Source organism: Hylaeus anthracinus, unplaced genomic scaffold (assembly GCF_026225885.1).
Source record: "Hylaeus anthracinus isolate JK02 unplaced genomic scaffold, UHH_iyHylAnth1.0_haploid 4, whole genome shotgun sequence".
Lineage (NCBI taxonomy): Eukaryota > Metazoa > Arthropoda > Insecta > Hymenoptera > Colletidae > Hylaeus > Hylaeus anthracinus.
Window position 1 is genome coordinate 5698665 of NW_026535289.1, and position 27318 is coordinate 5725982.

The following is a 27318-nucleotide window of genomic DNA, read 5'->3' on the forward strand; positions in this document are numbered from 1 at the left end:
GGCCAATCGCGCACGGGTGCAATTGATCAGTTTCAAACCACTCTGAAACTACTTCTATGCGACCGTGGATCTAGGTAAAACAAAGAGCGCAAACGGTTTGCAACACTAATTTCAAATCGGTTGCGCCCGCGTGCGTTCGGCCTTAGTAGCAACCACAGGTATCCCAAAGAAGCTTACTTTCCAAAGTTCAAACTATATCTCCCGCAGGGATGAAAAAAAATGTGCGCAATCACTAGCGCACGTGTGCTACCAAAAATTCGTGAAGACTGTTAGCTCGTAGGCGGTCAAGATGGCGCGTAATTCCCGCGAAATGGTGTCTTCTCCTTTTCTTGGGATCTCGGGGATGGCAACCCTAGCGAAGGAGAGGGGGGGGGGGGAAAGAAGAAGATCCCAGCGGCGAACTTTGTCGAATCTTAACGATCGAGACCGCGGGGGCCAATCAGGACACGCCGCGGAAGGCTGAAAGGGAGCGGGCGTCAGTGGTTGTCAGTCGGCCATCGAGGCGGCATATATCGCGGCGTCGAGGGAACCGAGGCATCGTCCTCCTGCCCCCCCCCCCCTCCAGCACGCCGCCCTCCTACGTCTCCGCGGAAAATCGAAAACAGCGAGCGCGAAATGCAACGACGGATAATGCAGTTCGAAACGACCACGCCAGAGCGCGAGCGTAGGGGAGAGGGTGGCGTAGAAAAAACGGCGGGGAGTGAGCGGAAACGAAGAAAACGAAAATCGATGGGTGGGTAAGGAGAAAAGAACAACGCGAAGACGAAGAAGGAAGGAACGCGAGAAGACACCGCGAAAAGTGTTCGATTCCTCCTCGCGAAGACTTCCCCCTACCCGATGCGTTGGGCTGTGGCGGTGGCAAGCTCTCCCTCTCCATCGCTGTGGTGCGTGAGCGGATGGACGAGACGCGGGGAGACGGGTCTGGCACGGGAGCGAGGGAGATGTCGAGCGGCTGGCGGTCAAGAGACGACTGAACAGGGACGCTGGGCGCACGAGTGAGACGCACGAGACGGCCAGGTGGTGGGGGGAGCTGGCAGAGGAGAGGCGGTCGCGTGGTGGGAGGTAGAACCGGCACCAACGGAAGATCGTTTGCGGTGCCCCACCAGAAGTTTACTAGACAACCAGAGGAGGGGGGAGGCCGTTCTCCAAAGTCGTTGGAGAACGGGCAGAGGGATGGTACCGCCCGTGAACGCCTACCGTGTCGGCGCAAACATGGCCGCCGCCGACAACGACGACACCGACCACGAGGACTGCTGCTGCTGCGCTCCCCCGTTGCTATACCTTCTCGCGGGCAACGTCCCAGGGAATTAGGCGATCCCAGGATTGGTCCCGTTGGACCAATCCATACGTCTAACTTCTCGCGATCCTCGCGGCGATCGAGGAAAGGCGAGCGTGACGCGCCCCAGAACCCCCCGCGCGTACGCCCTCCGGCCCAAAATTGAAGCACCAGCTGCGGTAACTTCGCGTCGCTGCGCATGTTCGTGCTTCAGGATGGCTACTAAGATCGATAACGAAGACGACGGTTTCGTGACCGGCGGGCGGCGGTTTCGATTTTAGGGTAAAGTCGATTTGCGGAGGGAGGAATGTTGCGATGAACTAACCGCGATTTGGCGCCATCTTTACGACGCCGTACGGCGTCGTATGGAGGAAACTTCTGGCGGAGCTTTCTGCGCGGTTTGGACTTCCGTGGGCCGATCGAGGGGATTGTATATTTCATGTTTTGTTTAAGTAGATTTGGGATGATAATCTCGAAAGGTGAAAATGACATTTTTTACGCGAGGGAAATCTGTGTTTCGAAGTATTAAGACATTTTGATGAGTATTATTTTGATGAGTATTTTGAGCTATTAGAAAAGCGATAGAACAACGATGGATGAATTGATCGTTAAGAACAAATTGAACCTCGTGTAGTTCTTATTACTGATTAATTATAGTAAGAACGTCAAAGTTATAAACATAAATTCACCAACTCGTTGAATATTCAAGAGACGAAGATTGACAGTTCTAAGAAATATTCGCAAACTACGTACAAAAAGATTTTCGAAAAAAAGTTTCCACATCCTCGGCTTCTATCTTGTATTTCCTCGACGATTCCAACAACATTGGGAAAACTTTAATTCCCCGCGTGCTTGACGGGTTTCATCGACCACGCCATGAACCACTCGAGTCGAGGTGCAAAAGGTATGGACGCGAATGAAATTATATCGAAAGGATCTTCGCGGTCATCTCTTCCAACATGAAATTACAAAAATAAGAGAAGCTGGCCGTTAAAACTCGGGGAATTATTATTTTCTACGGAAATAATCGACGAAACGTATCCCTTGGAATGGTTCCAGCGCGTTTGCAATTCCAAACGACCCGCTAATTAATCGGATAGAGATCGAGCCACGTAAAAATCGTCGGTTGGCCCCGTTCTCATTATCGATATTAAAGCTGGAGCTCCATTAACACGGCTGGTCCGTTATTTCGACAATAACGTCGCGCTTTACGCGATCGCCTAACGCGCGGTATGGTTCCGGTTCTCGAAATTTCATTAGCCCATTCGATTGCTGGATGATTCGCACGGACGAGTGGGCTAAATTCTTAGCAGAGAAATATTCCAAACGACGAATAATGTAAAATTCGATCCAATAAAATTCTATTTTATTTAAATATATTGAGTGTATTCTTGCTGATCCTTTTAACGATCCTTTCTTTCCTTATTCATTTTACAATGTCCATCAGGCATGAACATCATTGTTTCTCATTATACCGATAAAGTTATATATTAAACAAAAAACTTCGTTCACTTATTGTATTTCAACAAAAATTCTATTATATTCTAAAACTTTTGAGGATCCCCCGATTCGTGATGGTTAAAGAAGATATTTGGTATTCCCCCATGCTCGAGGAGCAAAAATCATGATCACTGTAACCCAGCCTCTGTTTACGAGCGTGCAGAGAACACAAGACCAGAAGAAGATATATTGTAGCTTCAACGTCGCGTGCAGACTCTTCTGGGTTACGTTGTATTCTAGTCGCGTGCGCGTACCTCGTATCCCGTTCAGCGAAGAAAAGTGGATTTGCCGGTCGTTTCGCGGTAATACCGCGTCAGGAAGGAAAAAAAAGCGACGGAAGTGGGTATGGTTGACGAAATATCTTCGAGTTGTCGCCCTAAAAGCGTAAAACTGCGCCTGAATGGCAGACATGGCACGTGGTTGAGTGGCAAAATTGAACTCGAAAAGTCTCTACCGTTAATTATGAAAATTTTAAACACCTGACAAATCTATGACGTTGGTTACGCACTTTGGTAATTTACTTCGAGGAGACGATACGTAGAGAAATTTAAAAGTTTCAAACATTGAAACTCTCTGGCTAGAGTTCATTCGAATCGAGGTAATTAGACGAGCACTTGCTTAAAGAGTCCTCCTAAATCTAGAGGCTTTAATCCGTGAGTCTATAAGTAGATATACTGTACGATATTTATGATCAATTGTATATGGAAACCCGTAAAGTTAACTCGAGAGTACGAAGAACACTATCGCTAAACAACTTTCCGAATCTGATTATTCCAAAATGCATCGAATTGCAATTCCTCGTCGAGCAATTCACCCGTGATTAACGTTACGCCAAGCGTCAGAGTTCGGTAGGGTCGTAATCGCGATATTGGAATGCTCGCGCGAGAACACCGGCGAAAAACGAAAGGGATAAACGAAGACAAACGCGCGTTTGTCGAATAAACGCGGCAGGCGTTCGAGCGGAGTCCATTGTTCGACAAAATTTACCGCGCTAGGGGCACAAGTTGACTGCGCTTTCTAACCACCGGAAGCCAGCTGTTATCTCAAGAAGCAAGCCGGCACTGAACGACAAAGGCTCGTCTCGACCTCGTCTCTGACACGAACGACCCACATTCATCCGCGCGCGATGACGACGCGAGCATCGAGTTCACGCGTCGACGAAGGGAGGAAGAGGAGGCTTTTCCAAAAATCGCGAAAAAAGCTGGGAAAAATCGCGTATCGCCCTCGGGCTAGGGATAAAAGTCAACATTGAACGCGACGCAATCGATGCCCGTCAGCTACCGCGCCATTATTCCGGGGGTGACCAGCTGAAAAACACGACGAGGGAAGTGTCCCAATTATCGACATATTTTTTTGACAATCGTCGCTTCGAACGACTATGAAAAATTGCTCGATGTTACGTTTTTCTTTGGGAAACCGAGGACGACCGTCCGAAAGAATACGACAGCTGCACGCGGATTTTAAGTTCAACGTGTACACTCGTGCAATTTTTAAATGAATACAAATTACGAGATCGAGGTGGACAGAATTTTGGAGAAATCTCTGTGTAGTACTCACATGTCGAAACCCTCCAAAAGAGGAGGCTAGTAGTATACATTTAAATTGAATATTGTAAATTTTCTATGCTGTCTCTACCAATTTCTGGTAATTTGTTATCGATTTAAATATTATGTTCATATAACATCTTCATCGATCCTTCTTAAACACCGACCGAGGTTGTATTCAATCATCGATATTTTTATTTAATTTTATTTTTACACGAAACACTCGTTAAAAAAATGAAATGTCTGTATCATGCATCTATGCTCTGAAAATCGAATCAACTGCGCTTCCCACCCTCTTTTGCAAACATTCATCGTCTCGAGGTGACTAGAATTTTTCTCAAGGAGCCAAGGAGCGAATTCAACGGAGCTAGATTCCCATGGGGCCTAGAAGGGGGCCCCTTCAGGGCCTGTCGAGGGGAACGACGATTGAAAGGCTGCGCAAGGGTTCCCGTGCTAGATACCAGTTTCCACGTACGGGACTTTCCCTCGGTGCTCGTCTTCACACGGTTCTTCAACCCCCGTGGATTTGTTTAGGCTCACCCCATTTTGCGTTTCCCTCCCCTTTCGCCCAACGCCACGGTTTCTTCCCTCTCGCGACGCGTACGATTGTTCCGCGCTTTCTCCTCGACCGAACACCATTGTTTCAGCTGGAGGACAAACGCGCTAACGAATCGGCTGCAAGGAAGAATGAGGAGATAAACAGCGACGGGGATGCCCGCAGGGGCTGAAATGCTCCACGCGAAAATTCCCCATAGTCATGGTAATGAATGGCGATGCTGCATTTACGAGACCATGGGTGGGCGAAATACTTAACCGGATAACGATTTCGGATCTATAGATACGTGCGAAGCTTTATCGCGTTACTCGCGCTTACGTTTCTGCATTAATGTCTCTGTGTATGAGTTAAGTTGATATTTAACACTTTCGCTGCGGATGACGCACATGTGCGTCCAACTGAAAATATATGGTTGTTTTTGTTATTTCTCGGTTTTCCTTTCTTTTTGTTCGGCAATCATATTATATATAAAATAAGTTATCATAAATATATGTTTTTCAAAATAATCATATTAGAATATTTGTAAGAAATTTTTCATTTCAAAAAATACGAATTGCAGCGAACGCCTACTCATTTTCGTTCGCAGCGAAAGTGTTAAAGAAAATAAATTTGTAAGTGTAGATGTTTTCATAATTTTCGTTTTGGCATTTGAATATACAACAAGTGTCCTATAAAAAGTATCTTATTACAAGATCACAGACTGCATTATAGAAAGAAATATTCCTAACTGAAGAAATAGAGACTTGACTCGTCATAAGTCGCTGCCGTGTGCTAAGTTGATCTTTACATTAAACAAATTTGTAAGGGTAGATGTTTTCATGATTTTCTTTTTGGAATTTGAATACACGACAAATGTTCTATAAAAAGTATCTTATTACAAGATCACAGACTGCATTATAGAAAGAAATATTCCTAAATGGAGAAATAGAAACTTGGCTCGTCATAAATCACCGCGAGTGCGTTTAGATCGTCGTTTATCGCTCAAGTAAAATTTGGCCAATCTCTGGTTTCGACCAGCGAGCGGCTTCGGAACTTCTTTTAGGAAAACTTCTTCCCTCTGAAGCCGCAAAAGGAGATGGGCAACAGGCAGAAGCCGTGCAAGCTCTCGATTCCTGGAAGCGTTCGGGTCAGTGGTTTTTAACCTTTTCAACCTCGGTATTCGAAGGAGATGGTCAGTGTTGGATGTACAGTTCAGTAAATGTAGAAATGCGTGATTTAAGTTTTTGAAACTCCCGCGCAGTTGAAGCGAGTAACAGACTACGAAAACAGAAGAAGTGCTGGTCGTAAAACTGCGTAAATGCCGAACACACGTGTACGAGAGTGCAACCGAACACTTAGTTTATTTTTATGTTGATTTTATTATATGAAAATGTACTGTATTCTCGTCATAATAAACACTCAATTATCTCCAAAGTGTTATAAGCAACGATAACTTTAAATATTCAACAGTAAATAAAAATCTATAATCCTAAAACCAACGACGTTTCGAATTAATTTCACCGTGCAATTCTCTTTCTGTCGATATTTAAACAGGAATTTGTTGTCCATGGCAGTGGATACCGTCACCGCGAAAATTTCTCCAGATGTGTAAATAACCAAGGGTGACAGAGGCCACGAGGGACAGGAAAATCCGTGAGGAGAGGGGGGTTGCAATTTAGCGAGGGTTGGTGCCAGGTGCGCGTGGCCTTGTCAGATGCGCGGAACGGGTGGACAGACGTGGAAAAATGACGGGAAAAGAAACGGGAAAGGGCGAAAATTTGTCCGGCGCGTGTTAGCATCTGTTGAACGAACGCGTGTCGTTTCGACCGTCTTAATGTCGCGGCATTGTGCCCGCGAAAAGCCGGACATAAAGCGGAAAAACCGTAATTTGTCGGGCAAACAGTTCGACGACCCCGAAAACGTTTCGCGACCGTATCGCGTTTAGGCGTGTCGCGAGGATTTCGCGCGGAAAATATCTGGGATCCATGGCAATCGAAGAGGATCACCGAAGGTGTATCTCGTTGCGATCGTTGCAGCGTCATCGATTATTCGGGATTTTTCGAGCAGAAAGATGTTCGCGAATGTTATCTGCGGGCGCCAAGCCGAGGATTAACGCAGGCTTTTTTTATTCGAAACAGAAAAATCAGATTTATCGTTAATTTTAGCGACGCGATGTTTGACACTAGGTTTATGGAGGTTCTAGGTACTAGGTTATGGTTATTTTTGGTTGTTCTTTAGTGGTTACTTTCTAGGAATTCTTTGATCACGTCTGTATCTATAATTTGGATGTATTAGGTTGTCCCGAAAGTTTCTTTCGCGAGTTGCACTCAATTATTTTATGTGATCGTGTTTATATAAATAGACAATCTAATTTTATAGATATTCATGTTGTAACAGTAATGGAGCAAAATGTATCGCGCACAATTCAGTAATGTAACATAAAACATACAAATATTGTGCATATATTACTTAATAAAGCGAAAGAAACTTTTGGGACAACTTAATATATTTTTCTCTATACGTTCAGATAAAACTCAGCAAATGGTTTCTGATAAAACATTTGGAATAGATCGAAACGATCGTAAACCTAGCGTTAAATTTGAATCGTGTCCGATCGAGTCAACCAATTTACGTCTATACATTCTCGAGGGACATGTTTCTAAAAGACTTTGAAAAATTTAAACAGGCTACGAAGATTATACCATTATCTTGATAAGAACAGTTCCCCCAACCTCTGGTGTATTTCCATTCGAGAGTCCCGAAGCCGATCGCCGATTCCGCTCGATGGAGTCCGGCTCAAGCGACGCGTAAATCAGCCGTGTGGTGACATTCGTGGAAGCGTTTAGGGTTTTTTGCCGGCTCGCCTCACGAGAGCCTCGAAATCCGATTAAGTCCTAAGAAATCGAACAATCGCGTATCGTCCGGGCGGCGAGACTCGCCTAAGGGGGTGGAAAAGGAAGCGAGACAGCGAAGAACCGAAGGGATGGTGATTTAGGCTCGGCTGAGGCTTAGCGCGTATCCGTTCAATTGGTTTATGGTCTCGTGCTCTTCGGTGACAATAAATAAGCGTCGAACCGTTTTGTTGGGTGGAAGGGGGAGGGATGGAGTGATGGAGGGTGGGAGAGGAAGGTAACTGAAAAGGAAAGACGAGCCGCGAACGGGGGATCACGTGAACGTTAATGACCGACGAGGGCAAAAGGGAACTCTCGGTGGCGCACCTCCTTCGCCAACGTTTATTACCAAGGACAAATATTTCGATGGAGGTTGCCCGCCTTCATGGGTTTTCCCAAGGTTCGCTCGTCTTTGGGACACCTGTCCCTGGCACGCACCAACCCTGACAAAGCCTCCACGGTTTTAATCTCGTACGGTGGAGATAGATAAGATCGAGAAACACGGGAGGCCTGCCTCGCTAATTTCCTCCTCGAACAAAGACCGCGCAGCGGACCCCGGTTGAGTAATGATTTTCGACGAGATTATGACATTTTACAATCCGCCGTGGGGGAAAGAAAGATGGTCGCGTCTACGGGAGCAATAAATGGAAATCGATTTAAATGCTAATAGTGGCGTGTTGTTCTCTTACGCCGGAATGTTCCGCGGACCGATTGAATAATCAATTGTAATTTTGGTGGCTTTAGGGCAAGAGCGTGCGGGGGGCAAGTTTACTTTAGGAATGGCATTGTTTAGAGTCTTGGTTCGAGAAGCCGTGTGTACGTACGACGATATTTGCAGGGAACCTTAAATGAAGAATGATAGCGAAATAATTTCGCGAATTATGCTGATATAAGAATTTAAATTGATTCTAGGCATTCTTATATATTATACAATGGAATATCCTTGAAATACAAAGGTAGATACCGATTGATCGAGCAACCTACTACGATTAATTATAATTTTTCGATGTAACTGTCACGATTCACTTTGCTGACGATGTCCCAATCCTAAGAAGCCTAAAATTTGAAATCGAAGCGCTTGCCTGAGCCCACCTAATATTCTATTAATTCGAACTCAATTCGATCTCTTTCCCTCTCGAACCTATAAAAATGAAATTACATCGATTGTTCGAGAAGTATATTAACCGAATTAATACCCTCGGGTCTTTCTATTAATATATTTTTCCGTGATAACCTGTTAGAATACGGGCTCCGACTAGCGCTCGTTTTCTTCTTATGCCGACAGGTAGCGGTCGTGTTAGCGCAAGGATACGAGTGTTGTCCTATAATTAAACTGTCAAGTGGTCCCGAGGTTTGATCGGTCCGGTGGAAAGGATTAATGGTACGAGTTGTCGGGACGGTATTAAAGATTTTCTCCATAATTAGAGCGCGATGCGAACCGGTGACGTTTGGAGGCCAGTGTTCGCCAAACAACGGGAGCGTAATCAACGCGTCGAAGACTTGGCGACAATGGAAGGAAAGGTTCGATTGTGCTTGGTGTCCCTTGGTTCGATGCAGTCTGCGCTCCAACGGGACAAACCTGACGTATAATCATCGCCAATAAATGAGCCGATTGCCTGGGACGAGTCCAGCGCGAAAATTGAATCCTCACAACGAGATTTCTTAATTTGACCATTACTTAATTCAAGCAAGTCTAGTCTATCGATTCTCGAGGAGTTGCTCTATTTAATGCTTAATTTCTTCGAGCTTGTTGTCGATGACCTAGTTTGGTACACTGTAAGACTTTCTTATAGAGGAATTTTTCTGGACTGTTTAAATTTAATTTTTATTCCGACTACTACTGTTCTTCGAGCAAATTAAACGTTCTGTTTTAGGATCCATAAGAGAAGCTCTCAATAAGAAATGTTATGATAATTTAGTTTTCCTATTCACTGTAGTCGTCGCTGAATTTGAAGACTTTATGGCATTCCATCAAGAGGTGCCATAAAGCAGTGACGACATTTAGCCGAGGGGCGTTTCGTTGCCAGAAAATAAGGACACCCTAAACGTACACTTCCTCAGCGATCATTTTAGTAATACTACTTGCCTTTCACACAACAAGAAGGGTCAACTTCCGAAAAAGGAAAGGACCCTGAAAGTAATTAACTCGGGGGGTCCCGACGAGGAGTCCAGACCCGGGAATAAATGGGGCAATAGTCGAGGAATCGATCTTTGAGACCACTCTACGGGGAAATACGCATTTTCCAAGGAGAGCTCAAGGAAAATAAACGCCGTTGTTCTAGTCGATTGTCGGATGATCCCGGTCCGTGGCACCTGGCTTCGCCTAATTATTATATTGTCCAACGCGGGGACGAGACGGAATTTATTGCATTACGGTAGTTTCCTCGAAATCACCTCCGATTGGTCGAGTCGCCGAAAAACAGTTTTAAGGCTCGTTAGCTCGTCGTAAACCTCTCATAATGTATCATCGACGCGCTTAAAATCGCCACGGTAAACATCCTGGCTGGCCAGGCTGTTCACCTAACGCGACACACGGCCATGGCTCACGTATACGCCGCGGAAACCTAATGCGCGGCAGATTCGGACGTTCCATGTAATAACCCAATTAGCGGTCCTGGCCGCGTTCACGGGAGAGATGGATGCAACGCGGTTCGTGTAAAAGCAAACATCCCGTGAAAACGGCATAATTCCTGCGCCGTCAGGGCCGTGACTCGATCCATCAACTCTGTGCTGCATCGATTATACCCGTCGAGTACTCCGCTAAATACTTTCGAATTAATACGTTACAAATAAATTAAATGTGTAGCGCGGAATTCGTTGAACAAATTTTTGGAGGATTTCTCGAAGGGTTGATATAGAGGTGTGCTGCAATAAGGAGGTAGCTTCATTTTTTCAAATTTTCTTCCTTATTGCACCACAAAAAGAAAAAAGAAGAATGTTTTAAATCTGCGATTATGTTCTAACGTCAAAACTATAACAAAATGAAGTTACCTTCTTATTGTAGCGCAAGACAATACCCTGAATGAATCATTTTGTAGATAAGCAGTGAGAGCAATTTCAACTAATTTGGAAAAATAACGCCTAATGAAATTTATCGTCTAAGAATAATTTTTACTCGTGTGTATTCTTTTATGATATTAACATCACGAGTTCAACATCGATTTTTTGTTTTATTTCGGAATCAAGAGGTCCGAATAAAAATAAAACATCTCGATCAAGTTAATTTCTCTGGCATTTTCATATCAAACACGTTTCACTTGTGCTTTTTCTCGAAGAATAATGAATTCGAAAGGGTTGCATGTTGAAGTATTACAAACTAACGTTGGCTCTAACCCTAATCCAAGCATCTGACAATTGCGAATTCCAGCTAGGAACATTGTCTTGGAACATCCAGAAACCAGGCAATCATGGTCTCGCCGTTATCAACTGCATTTCGCGAATTAACCCTTTTGCCGCGCGCGCGCACTGCCGAGAGCACTCTGTGCGGCAAGAGAACGCTGCCACTAGTGGCTGCAGAAATTCTCCTCTATGTTTTGCCATTATCGTATGCTTGAGATACAGTGGTTGCGTCGTACGTGGCGCAGACAATTTAATTATAATCATGAATAATATACCGGGTGGAGTGGATACGTACGTACTAATTGTTTTGGAAAATTCGCGACAAACGCGTCAGTTCGGAGAGAAAGCTGGCTCTCGGTCACCGCTATCTCGACTGCCACAGTAAGTCAACCAGCAATAATATTTGTTTAGCTTGAATTTTTCTTGGAACTGTAAATAAAATGATTGTCGACGAAGTAAAGGTGACTTGATTTTCAAATTTCAAATTAGAGATCTCGCGATCGAAGTGAATCTAAGCTTAGCATTCGTCGCAGTTGTTGGTAGATACTAGAAAAAAAAAAGTCCTCGAGTGCAAAGGGTTGACACTCCAACCACCAAACAACATTCAATTTGAACGATGCAGTTCGGACGTGGACTTGAAAATTTAAAATTCGTTTTGATTTTGGTTTCCTCGGTTGGCGATCGTCGTTCCAGAAACGGGCTGTACCGATGCATACCAACCGAAACTTTTGCCTGGGTCTCGTCTGGTGGCCATGAGGTCGATCGCACATGCGATTCGCGGGCGACCAGTTTCGCAGTAGAGGCGTATAGAAGGAGGCCTTTCTCAGGCAGCATCTTTCTTCCACCAGCGGTGGGTCTGGTCGAGGGAACAGAGACGAAGAAGGGTCTGGTAGCAGGGTCTCCGTGGCATGAAGGGACTCTAGAGAGAAGGAATGTTGTTGTTGTGCCGGGAGGCGGTTGCACCAGGGAGACGGTGGGGTGCAGCGGCACGACCGTCGGCGTGCATCAAGCAGCGCCGGGGAGGGGGGAGTGAGCGACGGGCCGAGGAGAGGGTGGTGGGGCGGCGGAGGCGCAGGAGGGGAGGCAAAGTCAATGCACCGCAGGGGAATGCAACGCTGCGCGCCGCGCCAAGCAATACAGAGCCTACGTCAGAGTGCATTCTACCGCACTTTACGACTACGCCGCTGTCCCGTATACGCGTCCCGTGTGTGTCTCCTTCCCTCCCTCCTTCCCTCATTTTTCTTTCAACCTGTACGCGTGTCCCATTCTATCGTAGGCGCGACGCTGCGTCGTCTACGACCGCGCGTCGACGCTTGCAATTAACCGGTCACTTTGTCCGTTGGACAGCTTTCGAGGTCACCGTTTACCCCAGTTCTCGTCGATCGTGCTTGCATTTTTGGCACCGCTCGTAACCAGTCACGGAGCCTTGGGAGATCGCTTTTCATGGATTTTGGGAGAATTGCGACTGTGGCGGGGGGGGGGGGGGGGGGGCTGGCTTTAAATAAGACCTCTGATTTAGGTCGAGCCTTCTACAGTGTACACCAAAAGGCCTTTGTGGGAGTATTTTACAAAGCCATTTCTAGGGAAACCTTATTATCAAAGATAAAGTAAGTTCTCCGCGGTAAAAGAATTGTTTCCGAAACAAAGTACTTTGGAGTCTTTTGGGTCAAAGTTGGCGAGTCTGGTCGATCGATGGATATTTTGGACTGTTGGTCAGACTTCTCAGGGCGCAGTGTTCGACTAGTTCCGCGGATAGAGCTCCAAGGGGAGCCGAGAGGCAGCGACGCGAAGCTGGAGGCCGTTGGTATCGCTTCTCGGAAGCAATGCATCACGCGGCGATGCCGAGGCGGCGCGTGTTACGAGTCGACTCGAATCGAGTTCTCCCGCTAAAGAGGGCAGCATAAAAAGCCCCCGGAGGTGGAGGAGGAAGAGAAGGTCGTGGCGGAGGTGGTGGAACGGGCCGAGAAAGAGTAGTAACGCTTAATGCGGGACCGTGCGCGACGTGTAAGCGATAAAGAAAACTCGCCGGACCCTGGATTCGCGCTTTTGTCGGCTGTAAACAATCTCTAGGGCGCATCGATCTGCCCTGCGACACGTTAGTCTAATCACCGAACGATTTCTGCGAAATGCAAATTTGCGGAATTTCAGCCGAGAGAATAAACGTGTTCTGTCGAGGAAAATAGTAATTGTGGCTTTTATTAGCTTGGGCATGAAACTGATTACGATAAACTAGAAAAAGGAAGACTGAGAATGATCTAATGGTACTACCGATCTAATTTCGAGCAAGCGTACCGGAATTGTTGCGGAGAATGTTGCCAGTTGCGTGCTGGGTCGACGCAGACTCGATTCCGTAATGGAACCGACGTTTACACCGGCCGCAGGAAATGACGCGCGACGCTCCCCGCCGGAAACGATCGCGCAAGAAACGGGAATGCAAACGTACGTCGCCTCTCAACGGTGCACTCGTGTTCGTGCTCGTGGAAAACGAGGTAACGTTAACCAAGGAAATTGAAATGTATCTTTCGATACTTTATGAAAAATTACTCAAAGATTGTAATTAAGGCACAGCCTACATAAAATACAATAAAGAATTCTGGAATGCAAGTTTCTTCAAACACCAAGAATCACATCTGTCACAACCTAAACCAGACCTATTTTATCGATATAAAAAATAGTCGAGAAACCCACATTTAAATGAAATCCAATTATATTCCAGTTCGTACAAAACGTTGATCACGGAATGGAACGGTTCCATGAGTGAACGATAACGACGTTCTCTGGAGTACGCAATTAACGTGGTCTGGGTTTTCCTTCTTTCGTAAGTCGCAGCCTACGGACGCCCGCGCGCGAACGCGAAAAGCAAAATTACTCGACCTTACGAAAAGAAAAAAATTATTAAAAAGAAAAAGTCCCGGAGAGTATGGGCAGGAAAACCGCGACGCGTGGTAATTTCTTTCGCAACAACGTTCCCGCCTATCGCCTGTAATATCGGATTCCTTTGTACCCGGCTACTCGATCATCGAAGAAATCCACCTCCAGGGAGAAAGAAAAGGGAGATCGCGCACGCGGGGCGTCTCGAAAACGCGCGCGTATTCGAGCACACGCGACACGTTGGCGAGCTGACGGCGTGTTGTGGTCGTCGTTTGTGCAGTTCAGTCACTCTCGACCGTTCGCATACACCGTCATCCCTCCGTCCCTCGCCCGTCCCTTAGGTCCAACGTACTGCGGGTTTCGCCTCCTTATTGCTCGATTCGTCCCTTCTCTCTCGTACGTTCGTTCGCGATCGCGTTGCTATCGAAATAGGTGTGCGTGATCGCGTACACCAAGGGTGAGCAACCTTCCTCGTTACTGGGGCCAAATAAAAAATTAAATAAATATTCCTACGGGATCCATTTAGGTCGAAATCAATAGACATTGCTCGTAAACGTGTCACCTTCAGTGATATCAGTTTGTAATTTAATTAAATCGATAGAAAAAGAATTTAGGAAATCTCTGTTCAATTATCCAACTTGTAATAAGAATGTAAATAAAATAAAAATATCTTTCAAGTCTAGTTTCCAATTATTATTATAGCAATTAAAAAATGTACCAATTGTACGTTGCGCACCACTGGCGTACACCGATGCCTCGTGAAACAGTGTCCGTGTGGTTCGTTCTTAGACGCGCGCTCGCGCTTGTGAAAGAGAGAGGGAAAGAGATTGGCCACGCTCGAGTACAAAGTCCATGTACGTAAGTGTGACTGTGTGCGCGTGCGTGACGCGTACGTGTGAGGGAACGCTAGAGTAGGAAGGGAAGCGCAGCGTGAGTAGCGTGTGTACGCGCGGAGGGCAGCGCATGCGCGCTGCCGAGACCGTGAGGCGCACTGAATGAAGCCCCCCACCACCGCCCAACGACGTCTACTCACACATAGTACGGCGGTCGAGTACACCGTAGGCGTCCTGTTACACGATGCGGCGCTACGAGACGGCGAGAAATTTGGAGCCAAAATTCGGAGTAACAGATTAGTAATTCATTCATGACATTCTTTTCATTGAAAATTTACGGTTTCCATTGAAAGTATTTCATTCAAGAATTTTTATTTGTTTGCTAATGGTAAATTGTGAATTTTTGATTACGTATTCGAACCTTGCACCTAGACTTGAGTTTAAGATTTGAATTACAAACATTCACAATTTAATAAAAAAAGAATACTCTCAATGAACCGAAGAGCCATCGCAAACTAGCCATAATGCTCCTTAAGATCCTGTCCAAAACTGTTTCGTTCTACCAAGGAATTTTATTTTTTCTAACTCATGAGCGACGATTAGCGGATAGTCGGACGAGATTCGTCGACCAGCATCGGATTGGGCCGCGAAGGCGAAATCCAGCTGGCCGGAATCGTCGTCGACGTCCGACTACATTACCCACAGGCTTCCTCAGTTGTCGCGGCGTCGAGACGACGCGCTACGAGAGGAAATTAGAAATTTGCTCGGCGGAGATGGTCGTAGGATTGTTATTGGATTCGTCACTGCGGGCTGCTGAGTAATTGCGCAGCAAGCCCCAGTGGTAGGAACAATAGCTCGTGAGTGTCGCTCGTCGAAAAAGGAACAGTATCGGCCGCGCCGGAAATATCTGCCCTCTTGCGACATCCTACTTCTTTCAACGGGAACGACCGCGCATCGTATCGAGGAAACAAACGTGAAAGTATCGCGTCAAACGAGCCAAGTTTCTTAAAAAGCGCTCGAGGGACGCTCGAGGGACACTTATAGAAATTAAAAAACTCAGGAAAGAAACTGAGGAAACTTATGTTCCTGGGACAGGTGTAAATGGTGTACACTTGAGAAATTAGAGAAATTTCAAATAAAATTTCTATAAATTCACAGTTTCACGAGGGGGTCAAAATAGTTGCATCACCTTAATGATGTGATTCTTTTCTTGCTAAATTGAATAGTGTATGCTACCATACTCCTGCAATAACAGATCTACCCTCCTAAATCCCCACAGAATGTAGTATGGTCCCCTACTATCAAGATGTAAAAACAATATCTTAATTCTTGATATTGATGCTGTATTTGCGATTCGTCAGCAAAGTAACGCGAAAACTTCGCGATCGCAGGAAAAAGGCCGCAGTGAAGGGTGTTTCTTTTTTCGTGGCAAGACTGGAAGCCACCGGGGCGAACAACGAACGAGCGAGAAGCGAGATCTATGAAGATGTTGCGCGTACGGCCGGCCATCGGCCGACATATGCCGACTGCTGTGCGTGCGTGCGTGCAGCTGCTATATCGTCCTTTGGGTTTGGTCGGTGGGTGACACGTTTCGCTCGTTGTGCACGGCTGGTACACACGCGGCAGCCAATGGGTATTGATTTGTGGAGCTGAACGCACCGAGCCGCACCCCCCTTTTCCCTTCTGCGTCGCGCAGCGCCGCGTCGGGACGCCGCTAAACAGAGGCTGGCCCGCGCCGCGTGCATAGATACACGCATGAACGTATCAACGTTTCCATACCCCTCGACTGTTAGCAGAGACGAGCAAATCGCGTATTTAAACGAAGAGTTCAAAATGAAAAACAGAGGATGGAGAACGTTGATGAGTTATCTCGTTCGATAAAAAGATCCGATTCTTACTCATTGTTCATAGAGGTTTATAGAGGTTGATACATTTTGGAGGAGGTGTTCTGAAGCTATATGATGGGTTTATTCACTGACGAGGACTACTAATATTCATGAATTATTACAGTCAGAAAGGCTGCTATTTATGTTTCTTGCTACTAAAGGACTATCTCTGAGTCTCTCCTGCGAGAGTCCTACTATTCTAAAAAGACAAAGATCCCAAATAAACCGTATATATCACGGAACTGGTCATATTTGAACACAGCCGTCGATTGGCCTAACCGAATAACCGTTTGATCGAGTAAGTCTTCGCGCATCGTTTCCGTGCATCGCTTGCAACGTACTGCCCATCTTTGGCCCCGGGGCTGCGAACCCCATCGTTTAATTCGGCCCTGGACACACGCACGAATTCCACGCGCGCACACACAGAGGCCAGACGGGTCGCATACAATTACGGCTTAGGTACACCCCCTTTCGGTGAGCCCCCCGTCGGGCTGCGTCTCACCCTCCTTATTCGCGCACCGGTCGGAGATCGCTCCCCTCCACATACGGGCGCACCCCATCTACTGCAAGGGGGGTGATTGCATCCTTTGGGTGGGTCAGGGCCAGAGAGACAGAGAATCGCGACGGGATTCGGCTAGGTCGAGGGGACGACGAGGGAGAGAGAAAGCTGGCGGGTTCGTCAAACCTCCCGAGGTCCCTGCACCCTATGCCCGGTTGTTACATCACGCACCCTCCGCGGATCCAGGAAATTCCTTCGTTTTGCGGAATGCCGCCCGCCCGTGGAATCCGTGGATAGCCGTCCACGCGGAACGCCACGGGGGATATCGCGGTTCCCGCTTCCCTCCACCCTGCCAGAGTGCACGATTACCTTGCAAACTTCGAATCGCGATTCGTCGATCGGGACGGTGATTTGCATTTCGTCGCGTCACGATGGGGAAACGGGATTCCGGGAGTCGATAGGGGAAATAGAAGAACCGTTTCGAGAAAGATCGCCGGCAGAAACGATGATTTTGGTCACCTGGCCGGTTTGAAAAATCGGGCAATTGTTAATATGCGGGGGACCCGCACAGGCCGTAGACTTTCCAAGTAACACAGTTGTACTGGAATAAGTATTCCGTACAATACGAATAATCTAGACCAAAAATTCCAATTTGAAGTAAATTCAATTGCGTGAAGAAGAAAAGCAAGAGTAAATGGCCGGAGAACTTGGAAAAGTGAAAATTCAAACAGGTCAGTCACGCTCCCGACCCGAAAGAGGTGAAGAACGTTCTCCACCGGGGGTGGAGCAGCGAAAGAAACACGGTAGGTGGGACGAAGGGGGGTGGGGGGGGGGGGGGGGAGATCGACGACGTCGACGATGGGAACTCGCGACGGCGCTCGTGCGTCGGGATAAAGGGGTACAAGGGGGAGCAGGTAAACTCGTCTTCTCTCTGTCGGAGAACGAGAAAGCGGTAGAGGAAGAAACGGCAACGAGAAGGAGGAAGGGTGGAAGTGGAAGAGCGGGGACGGGGGAGGCGCACGGCCGAAGTAAACAAGTGGAAGCAGTGGAACGGGACGGGCACCGGTCAGTGCGGTGCATTTGGTGCATTCCTGCAGTCTGCGCGTTGCTGCGACTCGAAGGAGAGAGGAGGAGAGCCAGCAAGCCTAACCGAGTCGAAACAAGACGGAACGAGGGAGGAAGGCGAAGGGAGAGCGAAGGAGAAAGAGCCAAGCACTGCAACGCGGCACGCCACTTTGGACCGACGGACGCAAACCGCATTCCCGGCCGTGACCTTCGCTAGGACATCGCCACTGCCCCCACCCCCACCCGATACGACTCCTCTACCCCTTCCAACCTCACCCCACCTCGCGCCGTTTCTGATCCTCCGCTCCTCCCGCGGACCAGGCAATCGTCTTTCTTTCCTACCTCCTCCCTGCGCTCTTTTCCTCCTCCTCCTCCCCCCTCCCCCTTCCGACGGCTACAGCCAGATCGAAGAGGACGCGAATCCGCGCAGCATCCACGGACAACGTCTCTTTCTTCGGCTCCTTTCCCACCCCGAGGAACCAGCCTCGCTGGAGACTGTCCACCGGACTCTCCATTTGGTCACGAGTTTCCCTCCGCGACGCGGTTCTCTTTGTATTTGCTACGCGAGGAAATCGATGGAGGTCCTCGCGATTCGAAGATAAAACTGACTTGTGTATTACAAAATACAACCCTAAACGAACCCACTTCTGCCACGGGAATTCTCTGTCGACGGGGTAAACGTGCCTGATCGGCCAAAATAGTTGCAAACGACTATAGCTAAACTTCTCACGATCCACGAGGTGTGAGACTTTTTTTCCTCCCTCTCTTGCACGCCGTTCTACCTCCAGCGAGAAGGTATTCGCCTCGGTTTTGGAGGAACTAAATCCGTTGGTGATGAGCCGCGCGAATGATATGATTCACGAGCTAAAAATAGGCCGAGAAGAAGGTCTCGCAACCGAGGGTTCGGAAACGCCTTCGTCTTGAACAAACTGCAGCCGAATTTTTTTTTTTGTGAATTGAGAAAAAATATAAATCATGCAATATTTAGCTAACTAGAGAAAAATGCGAATGGGGTTCACGATAAACCCTATGTAATAGTTCATTGATGAACTTCCATTTAAGTTGGGACTAAGTAGAGAATATTCTTTCTACCCTTGAAGAGAATTCAAATCATAAGGGCTAATAAACTATGTACGATTATGATAAAATTTCTGGTCAGAATTATTTATAACACTAAGCTCCAAAACAGCAATTCTCGTCCCGATCATGCATCCCTCGTTACACCTCCTCGACCCGACTCATTCCACGAGTCAACATTATCCTTCAATTTAAAATAAATAAATACGCGAAACGCGAGGTGGATTTTCGTGAAAGGCTCTCACGGAGCCAGTTTTAATTTCCTGCCGCGACGAGGCCAAAGACTCCACGGGCGCTCTGGGACACCAAAGGCTCTAACCGTGTGGGTACGCGAGAAGAGAAGCGAGACGCCGCGAAAGAGGAGCGCGATCCAAGGGGAAGGGGGGACCAAACAGGGCACGGCCCCCAAGAATTTCAGAGTCCTCTCCTCGCGCTCTTTCTCTAATTTACGAGCGGTCGCCCTGAATTCGAGCAAATATTTGTCCAGCGCGCGTCCGACTAACGGGCGTATATGAGAGAAAAAGGGTGCGTGGGAGGAGCAACTAGGGGGGTGAAAGGACGAAACGAGAGAGAAAACTGGCCAAGAGCGACGGGGAACGCGAGCACCAGCGAGAATCATTCACAGTTTCTCGAAAAGCGCGTTCCCTTCGCGCTCAGACTAATATTTTCCCCGGCTATGTTATACAGGGTGTACGAGTCTCGAGACGAAGGATGACTCTTTGTGCAAAGAGGAATCGAAAATGTGGAAAATAGCTTTTAAAATAGCTGTAGAAAACAATTCTCTTCCACGTATACGATTAGTCCCAGCTCGAAGAAACTCTTCCTGTTTGTGGTACAGCCGACGAGACACCCTGTATACCTGCCATACCTCTCCCTGGAGGCTGGTCCTTCGCGTTCCCTCCGTCGACCTTGCATTTCGAGCTCCGAAAGGCTCTCTTTGTAGCGGACCGCCTCGTGAAGTCTAGCCGGAAGCACCTACTGGAAAGTATTCGTCCGAGAGGGAAGAAGAAGGCGAGTAGACGACGAGTACCTGGAAGTCGTGTTAACACGCGCTGCTGGATGCTACAAGCCGCTCCAATTAGCATCTTCTTTTTCTCCATCGACTTCTTTCGCCTTCTCCTCGCGCCTCCTTGGCTTCCTTTTCAGCCGACTCGCACACGACGGACGAGCACCTGTTGAACGGACACTCTGAAAGACGCCGTGGATAGGTGCCAGGTGTTCCGCCGCGGACTCTAATCGTTTTCTCTTCGTTGCCAGCCAATGAAACGCTAAATGCATGGAACCGTTTCCGCGGGGAAGGCACCCTGGCGGCTCGACTCCCATTCCATTTTACGATCGTTGTTTGGAAGACGATCGCGGACCGGATCGATGAATCGAGGGGTCGATTGGGGATCGAGTTAAGTAGAGGCCAGGTGGAGCTAAATTATATTTGCTTGGTTACGTCGAAAGGTCGCATCGACGTTAATTATTTCTATAGAATGTATAAAACTTTGCGTGAAATTTTTATGTGAATTGTTCTCACTTCTCGAAACATTTCCAAGAAAATCCTAACTTGGAAATTTCAATTAATCACGCCTCTAAAATTCTCGAGTACCTAATCTTTCTAAACAATTTCAACGGAAATTCATGCTTGGTTATTCTGCAAGAGCATGTTAAACTTGTCGAGTTACGACGATTAGTCGAGAACTCTCTATTCTCTCTAGGAAACTTTTTAGAACGTCGCTATGACGTCTATCTTGACGACAAGTTCACGGAGTCAAGTGCACGCTTTATTGATTCGTAACCTCGTCTGGGAGGGAGACGCGTTAGCGTCGTCGCGGTGCATTTTCCCCGGTTAGGTTCGCGTTCCGACGCAACTTTGCGAAACAATCTTCCAAGGGGATCTTCGACCGCGGCCTTGCGCTCTGCAAAAACTCGTAATCCCGCTAAAACCTTCGCGAAGTCACTAAAATACCATTACCGCGACCGCGGTGCGCCTGCATAATCCTGATTCCCATTATACGGTTAGTGGCGTAACTTTGCGTAATTAGTCACACGCGTTGTTTACAGCGATTAAACTCTGTCTGAACGCCGATAACTAAAAGATTGTTTTTAGGAAAAAGCGACTCTTGATAACGGTAAAGAGTTGCTAAGAGTAATAATTAATAATTGAAGACTGCTTTGAAGCTGTTGATAGCTAAACGGGAATACACTATCGATATATTCGTGAGGTCCTTACGATGAAAATGAGCTCAAACACGTCCGCATTCGCGATACTTTGATTATACACGGTGGAGTGTTTTTAAAAACGACTCGAATTTTGTATAATTAAAAGTAGTCCGAATGGAGCCGTGTTTGGACTCATTTTTACCAAGAGAGCTATGCCAATTCATCGATTCTATTTTTATGAAGATAGATTGGGAAATTAAAATCCCTAGCCTGAATAGATCAGTTTATCTACAATATCTCTGAAGAGGAAGGACCGAGCGTTATGAAGTAGAAAATATTTAATTTTCCCCGCGTTAAACGGAAACGAAAAATGATTTTTATTTTCCGATTTTTCTAGCGAGTCAGCGAAAAAGAACGATTCCAGGACCGCGAGCAATGCGGAGCAGTCGGGGCCAACCCTCGATGCACGGTCGGCCCGCTCCCGCTGGGCGAAATACGTCGGCATCCAAATAATTCGGGATGCGCTCGTGTGAGATATGAATGAGAGGAGTGGGTACGGCGTGGCGTTGTTTACTGTCTGGCAGACACGGAGTAGAAGAAGCCCCCGCGTGTGCACCGACGAAAAACGAGAGACGGACGGTGGACGAGGAGGAAAAGAGGAGAGCGGTGTCCAACGGGAGCGAGGGAAACGGAGAGGGGCCAGAAAGAGAGAAGGATTTAGTGAAGTCAAGAACGAGAGGGAGAGGGATCGAGCCGAGGAAGAGGGGGGCCCGGTACGAGGACGGGGACCGGGCCCAGGATTCGAAGAAAGAAGAAACGGGGAGTCAACGACCCAACGAGAAGAGCCGTTTCTGCGTTAAGGCGCGCTCGAACCTGCGCAAAGTCTTCTATTACCGATTGATACGCGATCGAGCCCGGTTCTAGCGGAATTCCACGCAGGTGGTGCGTTCTATTACCGTTTCGATCAACGCGAAAGATCCTGCGTCACGGATCTCTGGGCTGAGACACTGTGCCACGTCTAGGATTAATACATCGAGTAATTTTTCCATATGATCGAAACTGAGAATATTATTTTTATTTACCAATTTTCAGAGTTTAGACTTGAACGATTCTCTACACAAGTTCCGAGCACCTGAGTTATGGGTCGAGAAGGGCCACTACCGTCGCATAATAAGTGAGCCTTTGTTCTTACGACCATACAAGGTACTAATTTATTCAAAAATTCCTTCGGGGCGCGTTTCAGTAACGTCGGTGGTGGTCGATCGAAAATCGGTAGAATATCCGCGATTTATGCAGAGCCCCCTACCCCTCCTCCCGCGCGTTACCCATAAAAGGCGCGAAAGAAACTGTACAACAACTCCTCGATCATAAAGTTATCAGCCTCCAGCGTTCCCGATTGAGTGGAAATAAACGCGTTGTAACTGCGATAAATCACCGTAGATATGCACCGATGGTCACCTAGCAAGGCTGCGGCGGCCGTTGCGTCAGTGCTTGCCGCGAGAAAGGAAATCGCTGTTATGCGAGGATCGAGAATCTAACCCTATGCACTCTCAGTGTCAAAGATTCATTTATGGGAGTTGTCGTAACCGATTGTAGTTCGAATTAAAAGTTAGAATTGAAAGTTGGAATTATTTGCGACGGGGTTAATGGCTGACCAATGGAAAATGGGTACATTTCTCAAGATATGTTCATGATACTATTATGGGTGGATTCGTGGAGTTCTCTCGATGAAAACGAGCCCGAACACGGCCACACTCAGACTACTTTTAATTACACAAAATTCGGGTCGTTTTTGAAAAACCGTGTATAATCACCCACTGTGTATAATCAAAGTATCCCGATTGGGGTCGTGTTTGGGCTCATTTTCATCGCGAGAACCTCAGGAATCTGTTGATAATACTCGCATGAAAATATTTTGGGAAATGTAGAAGTTTCGATTGTTTGATGTAGGTGTGGAGATCGAGAGCACCGAACTCCTCATTGATCTTACTTTAAGACTTACGCATGAAAAAATTACAACGGTTAAAAAATAGATACACGTAGTAGGGAGGTTACAACTGTTCCTCTGCACCTCTTCGAGGTGCGCCGCTCGTCGAAGCAAACGGTTTTCGTGGAACGCGAAACGCGCGCGGGACTCGCCTCTTCCTTCGAATCGTATGAATGATTGTCGTTGTCGCAGCGTGGACGTCAATCTCATGACGTCACGGGGGCGACGGCGGTCGTGTTACGACCGTGCGACCGTTATGTGACCGATTGGCACACGACTGCCGCGCCGCGGGCTGCCAGCACCTGTGTACGCGACTCTTCTTCTTTCCCATGCTGGCCGGATTATTCGCTAGGCCTGTCTTGCGCACACCTCGCGCAGGAAAGGGTTCAAGAATTCGGTTACAAATTCTTTGCAGCAGGACAGAAATAATAGATTACTACAGACGACAAAGATACTAAATAGCTACAGTTATTTAAAAAAGAAGTTAACAGTAAAATCACCAGTGTATAGGATTTCGAGGAGAAAAGCGCGGGCTCGGTTCGTCGTCCGCGTGTTTCCGCTCCCCGTTGATCGATGACGACGCAGGGCGTCACGCCGGGCGAAAAAATTCCAAATCGGCGCGCTTAAAGGCACGCCAGTTTCGGCGAGTGGGATTGATATGGAGATTAAGGAGAGTGGTGGGGTCCTGCGCGCGAGAGATCGAGTCGAACAGCGAGGTGGAACGGACCGAGCGAGGCGTGCGAGCAAGAGAATCCCGCGGCGAGGAACCGAGACGTAGCGTGAGGGGGCCAAGAGGGTCAGTAGCTCTGCGTTCTCATGCATTCCGCTCTGTCATGGCGGCCAGCGACTCAGACACGCTTCGTCTGTCCTCGTTGTGCATGTACTCCGGGGGCAACGTGCAGTTCGTCCTCGTCGCTAGAGGAAAGAGAAGAGTGGATGGGGTGCAGAGGAAGAGGGTCGAGGGAGGTGGCAAAGACAGCAGGGATGGGGGTGGGGTAGGGACAGACGGAGGGGAGCGCCCACCGCGATAAATGCACCACGACGAAGGCGCACACGTTCTCTCAGGGCCTCCTTTTCCTTCGAGGCCCTTTTGCGTCGCGACGTAAACAAGCCACGAGGCCGCGTTATCGAGTCAATACCGCGGAAATCATGTCATGCCGAATCGATCAATTTCTCACTCGATTGTTATCAAATTATTCTTATATTCTTCAATATATCCTCACGAAAATATTATCAACAGATTTCTGAGGTTCTCGCGATGAAAATGAGCCCAAACACGACCCCAATCGGGATACTGTGATTACACACGGTGGGACGTTTTTCAAAAACTACCCGAATTTCGTATAATTAAAAGTAGTCTGAATGTGACCGTGTTCGGGCTCATTTTCATCGGAAGAGTCTTACGAATCCATTGATGATACTCTCGCGGAGATATCATTGACAAATATACATTGATTTTCAGAATTGAAGTAGCAACCTAGATAAACTAAAGCCATGGGAACAAAAGAAGCTACACAACCCGACCGCGTGTCCCGATATTCCCGATCGATCGTATCGACGGGGAAAGAAAGCTCGCGGCGCGAAATAATTCAACGAGGAAACGCAAGTTGCGAGACTAGGAGGAAAACGTCGCCGTACGATTCCAGGACAGGCAGCAGCCGTAAACACGACGTGGCGCGACGCTTTTATTGCTAGCATGCTAACCACGATCAGCGTATTCAATCAGCTCGTGCTTTGTTGGACCGAAATATCCGAGACGCGGCAGTTTTCAAGCGGCTGACTTTCTCGGAAAGAGGCCGATGGATGGAATCGCTTGGCCGTAAATCCCAGAGACGTCATTCGACCATTGCCATTGGCGCGTGGGGGAAAAAGAGGAGGGATGCTTACTCGTCGAGGAAAAATCCGCGAACAGAGAGCGGCGCGATTCGGCGGGAAACGTCCCGATAAATTATTTCGAAGACGACGAGGAAACGTCGGGGAGAAATCGAAACGAAGAAACAGAGTTAGTAAAGTGTCCTCGCTTGGTAACGTGGGTACTATCGTATATCTTCCAACAGGAGGGCGGGAACGTCGTCTTTCGCGAGAGGGGCACGGCGACGGAAGGGTGAGAAGGGTCCCAGTAACGCGCGACCGCCGACAATAATGCCGAAGAAAGGGCACATGAATGCCTCGTGTTATGCGCCGCGTGTTTGCACATGCGCGGGAGCGATGAACTTGGGAAGAAGGTCTGCCGAGAGAGTCTCGTCTTCTGCATCCCCAGGCCTCGCAGGGTCGGTGGTCCTACGTCATTCCCGATGTTCTCGAGGCGATGGCAAGCCCCCTTTCGATGATAATCGGTCTACCGCGTCTATCTAGTCCTGCGAAACTAACACACCCCTTGGTGATGGGCATGGGAACAACGGAGTAACGAGGAGTTTTGGAGTGAAAGTGACCTAGTTGCGTTCGTGTTCGAAATTTGTAATGGGTGTTAAATCGAAATTTTGGCAGATTAAATGTTTTGACATGTAAACAAAAGTTATGAAAGCATTTGTAGTTGCAAAGGTGTCGAGCGAGTGTTTATAAAGATTTTAAGCAGAAGATGTATGGATCGATTTTCGCTCTATTGTTATTCAACGCGAGAAGTTGCGAGAGTCGGGGTACGAAGGACTCGGTGCCCCGTCCCGAGAAGGCATGGAGCACCGGAGATCGGGACTGGAGCGATCGACTACGAAGACGACATTCCACCGGTACCTGTCCTTAACTCAGCCTCCTACAGTTCGCATTCACGGCAATCGCCTCTGAGTACCCTTACACGGCTTCCAACTTCGACTGGTGTTATAACTCCTACTCAAAGATCTATTCTAGCTTAGCATGTTTCAAATTCCAATTTTCATCAAAATTAAACAAAAATCTTCGAGATCAAGTTATTTTCTCCAGCGCGATAAAAATTCTGCTGCATTTAATGAAACCTTCGATATCTAAGACTAATTTCAACGCTCTCTACAGAAGACTGCGAGTCTGGGGAAACTCTGTACTAAAAATTCTCTAAATACCGAGCTTGAAAAGATTAAGAACCACTGGTAATGCCTCGTGCGGACGAGGAATCTGAAACGGGAACCGCGGAACATCACCGGGATCGGAATCGGTGAGAACGCGCTCGTGGCGAGAAACAGGAAACGCGTCCGACTGTTTCGATACGTTTTTCTAATCTCGCTCCGTTGGAACGTGCCCGAGGTTGCTGGGACTGGCTGCGTGAACGCCGTGCCTGGTCAGCGACAAGCGACATTTACGCGAACGCAAAAATGGAAAGCATCGGTTATTCAGGAATGCGATGCATACACGATGCACGTCGCGCGCCGATTGCCATTGAAAGTAACCGTTCCAGTCGCGATTATTCATACGTTACGCAACAAGCTATACTTTGCATTGTGGAACGACGCATGCGGGACGAGAACACGAAAATCATGGCCAAAATAGAATATTTAATAATTAATAATATTTTCCAACGATATATCTACGGATATTGAATTCGAAGAGAGAAATATTAAGAATAGTAATACTTTTGAATAATAAAATGGCTACATACAGGAACGTTTGCTCTCAGTCTGGCTATCGAATGAGAACCGCTGCTCGCGGCTGCGCGGGCGTACGCTGGCACAGGAAATATGAATGTAACGCCGAAAATTCATTCATAATAAGATCTCGTTAGTATAACGGAGGCGTGCGATTTAAATTTCGGGGGCGCCCGGGGACGGTCGTTAACGGGAAAAGGTTAACGAGATCCGCTGATATATAACACGGTCGTTTCCCTAAATCGTGGGAATATAATAGGCTAATAGCGTGGCTTGCGCGCGCGATCGAGTGGGCTGCGCCATTCAATGCGTGGGC

General features: G+C 47.5%; 1 protein-coding gene across 5 annotated transcripts in view; it reads right to left on the minus strand.

The window, feature by feature from the left end:
* Nucleotides 1–27318, minus strand: part of LOC128895052 (serine/threonine-protein phosphatase 4 regulatory subunit 1-like) — a 163301-nt gene that overhangs the window by 19444 nt on the left and 116539 nt on the right. The gene's annotated exons all lie outside the window — the stretch shown is intronic.